Raw genomic sequence first — 7,433 nt, 5'->3', positions numbered from 1 at the left:
TCCACCACCCACTCACCTAGCGCTGCTCCAACCTCAGATGGGCTGTCTATCTGTCCTGCAGCCTCAGATGGGCTGTCTATCTGTCCTGCAGCCTTGAGTTCAAGCCTGACATCCTCAGCAGCACATATGAAGCCACTCTCCCCCATGACCTCTGCCGCGCAGTGGCAGCCTGCATATCCATGCCTGACCTCCACCAGATCCTGGACAGACACCTGAAAACCATCAAGAGACGGAGGGAATAAACGGAACAAGGCGACCTCGACGTAACCAGACTTTCCTCCCCTTTTAATCCAGATATCAGGGCTTTTCCCAGCCTTGGAGAGGGGTCTGCTCTCTTTAGCACAAATGAAATACCATCATCAGCCCCAGGAGGCCTGCAAAGCAGTCTCCTGGTTTATCCAGGCCACAGGAATCAAGCCCCAGATCTATTTACAGGGGTGGCTGGGGTGCTGGAGCACACGTGCGGGCGTCTGAAAGCAGGTGAGCTGGGTGCATGTGTCCCTGGATGAGGGGAATAGTTTCCACAGTCGGTGGCTCTGGCGGGAAGGCAGGAGTGTGGGCAGATGCCAACTGCAGGTCCCGGCTGGCCAGGCGTCCCCACCTCGTGCATACAGTACGTGATGCCATGTCTGGAGCTCTTGCTTGGGGGAGCTGGAAGTGACGGACTCCGTGTAACTTACTCCTGATTTAACCAAATGAACAGTTTTTCTGAAGAGTGACTGGACTTACCTGAGAGCTCCTTTGGGGACGAAGAGTGACCAGCAGTTACTGCAGATGCACGTGGCGCGGCACTGACATGACCTCTCTCGTGTTTTTATCCCCTATAAGGGAGGGTGCTGGCACAGAGAGCCTGAAGCAGCTTTCCCAGAGTCACACAGCAGGCCTGTGGCAGAGCTGGGATTTCCAGCTCCAGGGTCCTGGCTCCTAAACCACACTGCTCTTCAGTAAGCAATTTTGAATTTCCTTTTACTTGGAAATCAGAAATAACACACTAGATCAGAACGGCAGATACTGTTTTTAACCCGGGGCCGCGGCGTGGGGTGAGATGGTCTTAAGGGGCTGGGAGGATGTGCAGGGAGGGGAGCTCTGGAAGCCATGTGGGCAGGGACCCTCATGCCTGGCTGAGGGAGGAGGAAGGGCTTGCAGATGGAAGCAGGCCGGAAGGAAGCCACTCAGAGCTGACCAGACTTTGGGAAACAAGACAGAGAGGCAGAGGAAAAAGAGGAGAGGGAGGTCGGAGTGATGGGTCCGTGTGTGCGTGTGTGTGTGTATGTGCGTGTGTGTTAGTCGCTCAGTCGTATCTGACTCTTTTCAGCCCCATGAACTGTAGCCCACTAGGCTTCTCTGTCCATGGAATTCTCCAGGCAAGAACACTGGAGTGGATTGCCATTCTCTTCTCCAGAGGATTTTCCTGATCCAGGGATCCAACCCTGGTTTCCTGCATTGCAGGCAGATTCTTTAGCGTTTGAGCTACAGGGAAGTCGTAATTCACAGGAACACTTTGTAATTAAAAAGGGTGATGGGTCCATAGAAGAGCTTGAAAAGATTCTGAGTCAGGTGACTGTGGGCTGCTCACAGCGGGCATGGGGCTAAAGGGGACGCAAGGAAGCAGCCCGCGGTACTGTGCGCACAACGGGGGTCCCCTGTAGACATGGTCAGCCCTCGGCTCTGGGCCACTCCACCCAGAGCCTTTCCTCTGGATGGGAATGTCCCCAGGGACTCACAGAAAGACCCAAAGCTGAGCACAGAACGTGATCGGGGATGATTATGTTTGCAAGCAGGGTCAGTGAGCCATGGCCCAGAGACCAAACCCAGCTCTTCCCACCTACTTCTGGACAGCCCATGAGCTGAGGATGGTTGTGTCCGAAAAAAGCAGAAGACACAGCAGCATTATTCACAGTGGTTAACAGGTGGATGAATAAAGCATGGTCCATCCGTACAAAGGGACATTCCTTAGCAATAAAACGGGAGGAAATCGTGACACACACCACATGGGGGTGTCCCAAGGACATGATGCTCAGTGACATAAACCAGAAACAAAAAGGCATGTGCTGTACAATTCCACTGATACAGGGACCTAAAGGAGTCACAGTCACAGAGACAGCAAGTAGATGGTGGCTGTAGGGGGCTGGGGAAGGAGGGGTGGGGGTAGGGAGGGGCTTAGTGGGAAGAGAGTCTCAGCTTGAGAAGGTGAGGGAGTTCTGGAAGCAGACGGAAGTGATGGCCATACCACAACGTGAATGCTCCTAAAGCATCTGAACTGTACACTTAAAAATGGTTACAATGGAAATTTTTAAAAATTCTGTTAAAAAAAGAAGTACCAAACAATCAAAAGATTTTGTGGCCAGGAAATATTCTAAGTGTCATGCCTCCGTGTCTCTGTCATGACCCATGGAGACCTGCTTGCTGTGCGGGCACAGAGTACAAGTCCTGGGTCTTTAGAGATCACCAAGTTCAAGGCCTTAATCCCCAAGGCCAAGATACTAAGTCCTGAGGAGTTTAGGAGATAATGAAAAGGACAAGAAAATGAGATGGGGGGGAGGTGAAGTCTGGGGCTCTGGGCCCTTCTCACTCTGAACAGGTGCTCCCAACCAGTGCACAAGAGGGTTTGGCTGCTTGCTGGCTCCCAGCTCGGCCTGAGGAAGAGATGGACTTCCTCCTGGAGGGATGGCGCGCTCCTGTTCAGTCTGCTCCCCTCTGCCTGCGTCCCCAGAACGTCCCTCCCACCTTTCGCTGGCACACCGCCCCGCTTGCGTCACTCCTTGGTGCCCCGGCCACCTCAGCTCCCACTGCCGACTCCTCTTACATACTCACCGCAGCCCATGCTCTGGGCCTCACCCGCGTTACCGCACGGTGGAGTCTCCTGCACCTCTGCACCGCCACCTCTTCTGTAAGTGTCAGATTGCCCCCGCCCCCACGGTAATCTCCCAGGAGAGAAGACTCCTTCCCTTATCGTCTCTCACTGCCACGCTCTGTGATGTTTCACCCCCAGATTCCAAAAAAAACCTCGCTGCTGAGAGTCTCCAGGGTGGACTGAATTGAAATGAAAGGGCAATAAAGAAAACTCTACACATCATCTTTTCAAGTCACCTCCTGTCCATTAAGTCCCTGGAGGGAGAATTGCTCTGCTGTAGGAAACACTTCTCCGTGGCTTGCAAAGTTACGTACACACGGGGTTGGTCTGACTGCAGAGCCCCTGTGTGTCCTGGGCTCTTTGTTACTCATGGTGTGGCCCTCGACCAGCAAGCTTCTGCCCTGAACACCCGGGACACTGGCTACATAGGTAGTCTTCCAGACCTCCTGACTCAGAATCAGCATTTCAACACGCTCCCTGGGTGACCGGTATTCACACTAATGTTTGAGCAACGCCACACCACGCGCTGGCTTAGCAACACTGAGAAATCACTGCAAATGAAAGGAAATCTGGGAATGCACATCAAAACCACAAGGAGACACGGCTTCACACCTCACGGCCGTTAGGGAGTCTGCGCAAAAAAGGAAGGAAGGGAAAGAACAAGTGTCAGTGAGGACACAGGAAATGGAAGCTGGGGACTTTGGTGGGGAGGTAACATGGGGCAGCAGTGTGGAAAAAAACTGGAGGTTCCTCAGAAAATTAAACACAGAACTACCGCATGACTCAGAAACTCCACCTCTGGGTGTGTACCCCAAAGAACCAAATAAGAGGAACTATAACAAGAGACAGTGGACACCCACGTTCACAGCAGCGCTACTCGCCAACAGCCAAAGGGTGGAAGCAACACAAATACCCACAACAGATGACTGGATAAACAACATGTGGTCCATCCATACAATGGAATATTACTCAGCCTTAAAAAGCAGGGAAGTTCTGGCATCTGCTACAACATGGATGAACCTTGAGGACATTATACGCAGTGAAATAAGCCAGACACAGGATTCCACTTACATGGGTCCCTGGTGCAGACAGATTCAGACACAGAGAGTAGAAGAGTAGCTGCCAGGGGCTGGAGGAGGAGATTCACACTCAGTTTACTGAGCATAGAGTCTCAGTTTGGGAAGAGGAAAAAGTTCTGGAGACGGACCTGGGGATGACTGCACATCGATGTCAGTGCACTTACTGCCACTGAACTGCACACTTGAAAATGGTTAAGGACTTCCCTGGTGGGTCCAGGGGTAGGACTCTGTGCTCTCAAGGCAGGGGACTTGGGTTCAATCCCTGGTCAGGGAACTAGATCCCACATGTTGCAACTAAGACCCAGTGCAGCCAAATTTTTTTTTTAAAGGAAAAGGTTAAGAAGGTAAATTTCATGTTATATATTTTACATTTAAAAAATGCTTTGAAATAAGACAGGAAGTCTGAGGAAGGCTGTGAGAAATGCTCCAGGCTCTGCTCTTGTCCTGCAGCCTTGACACTTCAGGCTGACTCCCTGAGGTGTCAAGGCACCTACCACATCACCATGAAATACATTTTAATGGAGCAAATCAGAACACGTGACCATCTGTAAAAGCTTCTGTCCTTTGGTTTATCACTCCCACTATGGCAGAACAGGCATTAACCCACATCTAGTTAACAAAAAGCCCCAGAAATAGAGGCCCTGTGATGAGCTTATCTTCTACATGCTTGAAGGCTGACTGTTCGGAAGAGCAAGGGCTGATGGTGTCAACCTGGGGTCTATGCCCAGCCCTCTTTCAGGGGGCTTGTTTGTTCAAGGTTCCCCACTACACAAATGCACAGTCAGGCACTTAATACCTACGTGTTCAACTGTGAACATGGTTCACACGATCATAACACTGAGAACATTACCTGTATGGGGGAGGATGGATTGTGGCGGGGATAGAAAACAATTCCTCATTTCTGCTTGGTGACAATCAAAAGATGCCATCAAAAATGATAATAAAGGAAGGAGAAAAAGAAAGAAGGAAACAAGTAGGCTGTTTAGAAACATGGAGGAAGGGGCTTCCCTGTGGTTGAGAATCTGTTTGTCAATGCAGGGGATGCGTGTTCAATCGCTGGTCCAAGAAGATCCCACATGCCACGGGGCAACTAAGCCCATGTGCCACAACTACTGAGCTGGCACTCTAGGGCCCATGCTTCACAAGAGAAGCCACAGCAATGAGAAGCCCATGCACCGCAACTGGAGAGCAGCCCTCGCCAGATGCAACTAGAGAAAGCCCACATGCAGCAATGAAGACCCAGTGCAGCCAGAACAGTCAATCAATTAAGAAAGAAAAGTAACATGGAGGAAAATAACAGATGTAAAAGTGGCTGCCTTTGGACTTCCCTGGCAGTCCAGTGCAGGAGGACACAGTGTCCCTTCCATCCCTGGTCTGGGAAGATCCCACCATGGGGCAACTAGATCCGTGCTCCGCAACAAGAGAAGCCACCAAAATAAGAAGCCTGCACACCGCGACCAAGAGTGGCCCCTGCTCGCCGCAACTAGAGAAAGCCCGCGCCCAGCAATGGAGACCCAGTGCAGCCAAAATAAGTTAAAAAATAAAGTGGCTGCCGAATCTGGGGTTAAGCATAGAAGAGTGTCTGGTAATTCTCTCTTTAAATCAACTACATATAATACTGTCTTTGTCTTAGTTTGTTCAGGACGCTGTAACAAACAATACCACAGACTTGGGGCCTTAAACAACCACCTCTGAGTTCTCACAGTTTGGAAACTGGAAGTACGAGAGATCAAGGTGCTGGCAGGCTTGGTGTCTGACGAGAGCCCCTTCCTGGATCATGATGGTACCCTTACCTGGAGAAAGGGTGAGGAACTCTGTGGGATCTGTTATGAGGGCCCCACCCCCATAACCTCATCACTCCCAGAGGCCCCCTCCTAATGCCATCATACTGGGGGTTAGGTTTCAACATATGAACGTGGGGTGACACATTTCACTCTATAGTCAATACTTAAATTATAAACAATAAAATGAAGTCCCCCAGGTGAAGTCCCCCAGAGTGGGACACCTGGCACAGTACTTGGTGCAAAACAGATGGCATCATGAACGTGTGAGATGTCCCTTCATCACTGCCACACACTGTACAAATCACTGATATTCATAGGCGACCTTGCTTCTATAGTTCAGAGAATACACTGTGACCACTGTCCAGAGAAATGCACCAACAGCTCTTCAAAGGAAGTTTTAATGGGTCTGCATGAAACAAAACAGTGATTCCAAGAAAAATGTAACAACCATCAGAAACACAACTGAAAACAGTGAGATACCATTTTTCACCAGTCAGGTTGACGGGGAGCTGCTGTGCTGGGGAACGTTCCAGATCCCTTACTTTGGCGGCTGGGATCAATGGAACTTCCAGAGGGAACTTGCCAAGAGCTATCAGCTTTACTTCAGGTACATCCTGCTAGGGCCAGCAATTCCAATTTCAGGGATTTATCCTAAAAAAGGACTCAACACTTGCACAAGAAAGCTGCTCGTGTCCAAAAACTGATAAGAACTTCATTGTCAACCAACAGGGGACCAGTTGGACAAGTTATGGCAAATGGAGATCTTCAGGATGGTCTCCAAAAAACACCTAATCAGAAGAAAGCTATTTGCGCTATACTTGTAGGAACAGAACTGGGGCGGGGGTGGGGGGGTGGGTGCGGGCTGCGCTCCTATCTTCACTGAAAACCGAATCATTTTAAAGCCAAAAATAAATTTTTACAAACGGAAGGGGGAAACTGGGAGTTGTTGTGTAAGGAATAGAATTTGACCTTAGGAAAACGAAAAAGTTCTAGAGTTGGAGAGTGGTGATAGTTGCCCAACAATGTGAAGGTATTTAATGCCACAGAATTGCAAGCTTCAAAGTGGTTAAAATGGTACGTTTTACACCAATAAGAGTCATTATAAATGTGGCAACCCACTTCAAAAGGGAAGCCTGGCGTGCTGCAGTCCATGGGGTCGCAGAGAGTCGGACACGACTGAGCGACTGAACTTTAACCCTGAAAAGAGAATCCCGGCTGGTACGGAGCTTTAAAAGACGGGGGTAGGGCTGGAAAGTACCTATTCCGAAGAAGTTCCTCCCTTAGCAGCCCCTCACCCAGGAACTGGTTGGTGAGGGGGTGGGGAGCCTGTGGGAACCCCGGGCAGCCGGGCTGAGGAAAACTCGGGCGACGGAATCTCAGGGCGGCCGGGTGAGGGGAATTTCGGGCGGCTAGGTGAGGGAAACCCAGGGCGGCGAGGCGTGGGGGACCTCGGGAGGCGGAGCGCATGTCTTACGGCGCTGACAGCGTCATTCACCCAGAGTCTTCACCTGGAAACCTCCGCGCAGGTTGGGGAACGGCACCGCCAGGCGCCTGCGCAGAGCTCGCGCCTGCGCGGACTTCGCGTGAGTGTGCGGGGCGGGGGGCGGAGGCGAACCACTCCCTGCGCCTGCGCAGAGTCAGACCGCGTCTTCGGGCCAGCGGGGGCGGGCTCAGGGTCGCCAGCCTATCTTCCGATGCCACTCATTGGCTGAGAGG

General features: G+C 51.2%; 1 long non-coding RNA gene across 1 annotated transcript; it reads right to left on the bottom strand.

Annotated features, from left to right (window-relative positions):
- Positions 1 to 268: 268 nt before the first annotated feature.
- On the bottom strand, positions 269 to 7,430 carry LOC133230097 (uncharacterized). The gene is made up of 2 exons (XR_009730745.1): positions 730 to 7,430; positions 269 to 651 (listed from the first exon to the last, which is right to left on the bottom strand). It is a non-coding gene; the product is annotated as an uncharacterized LOC133230097 (long non-coding RNA).
- Positions 7,431 to 7,433: the final 3 nt, after the last annotated feature.

The sequence above is a fragment of the Bos javanicus genome, chromosome 18 (assembly GCF_032452875.1).
Source record: "Bos javanicus breed banteng chromosome 18, ARS-OSU_banteng_1.0, whole genome shotgun sequence".
Lineage (NCBI taxonomy): Eukaryota > Metazoa > Chordata > Mammalia > Artiodactyla > Bovidae > Bos > Bos javanicus.
Note: the sequence above shows the minus strand (reverse complement) of the source record. Positions and strands in the feature narration are given on the sequence as shown.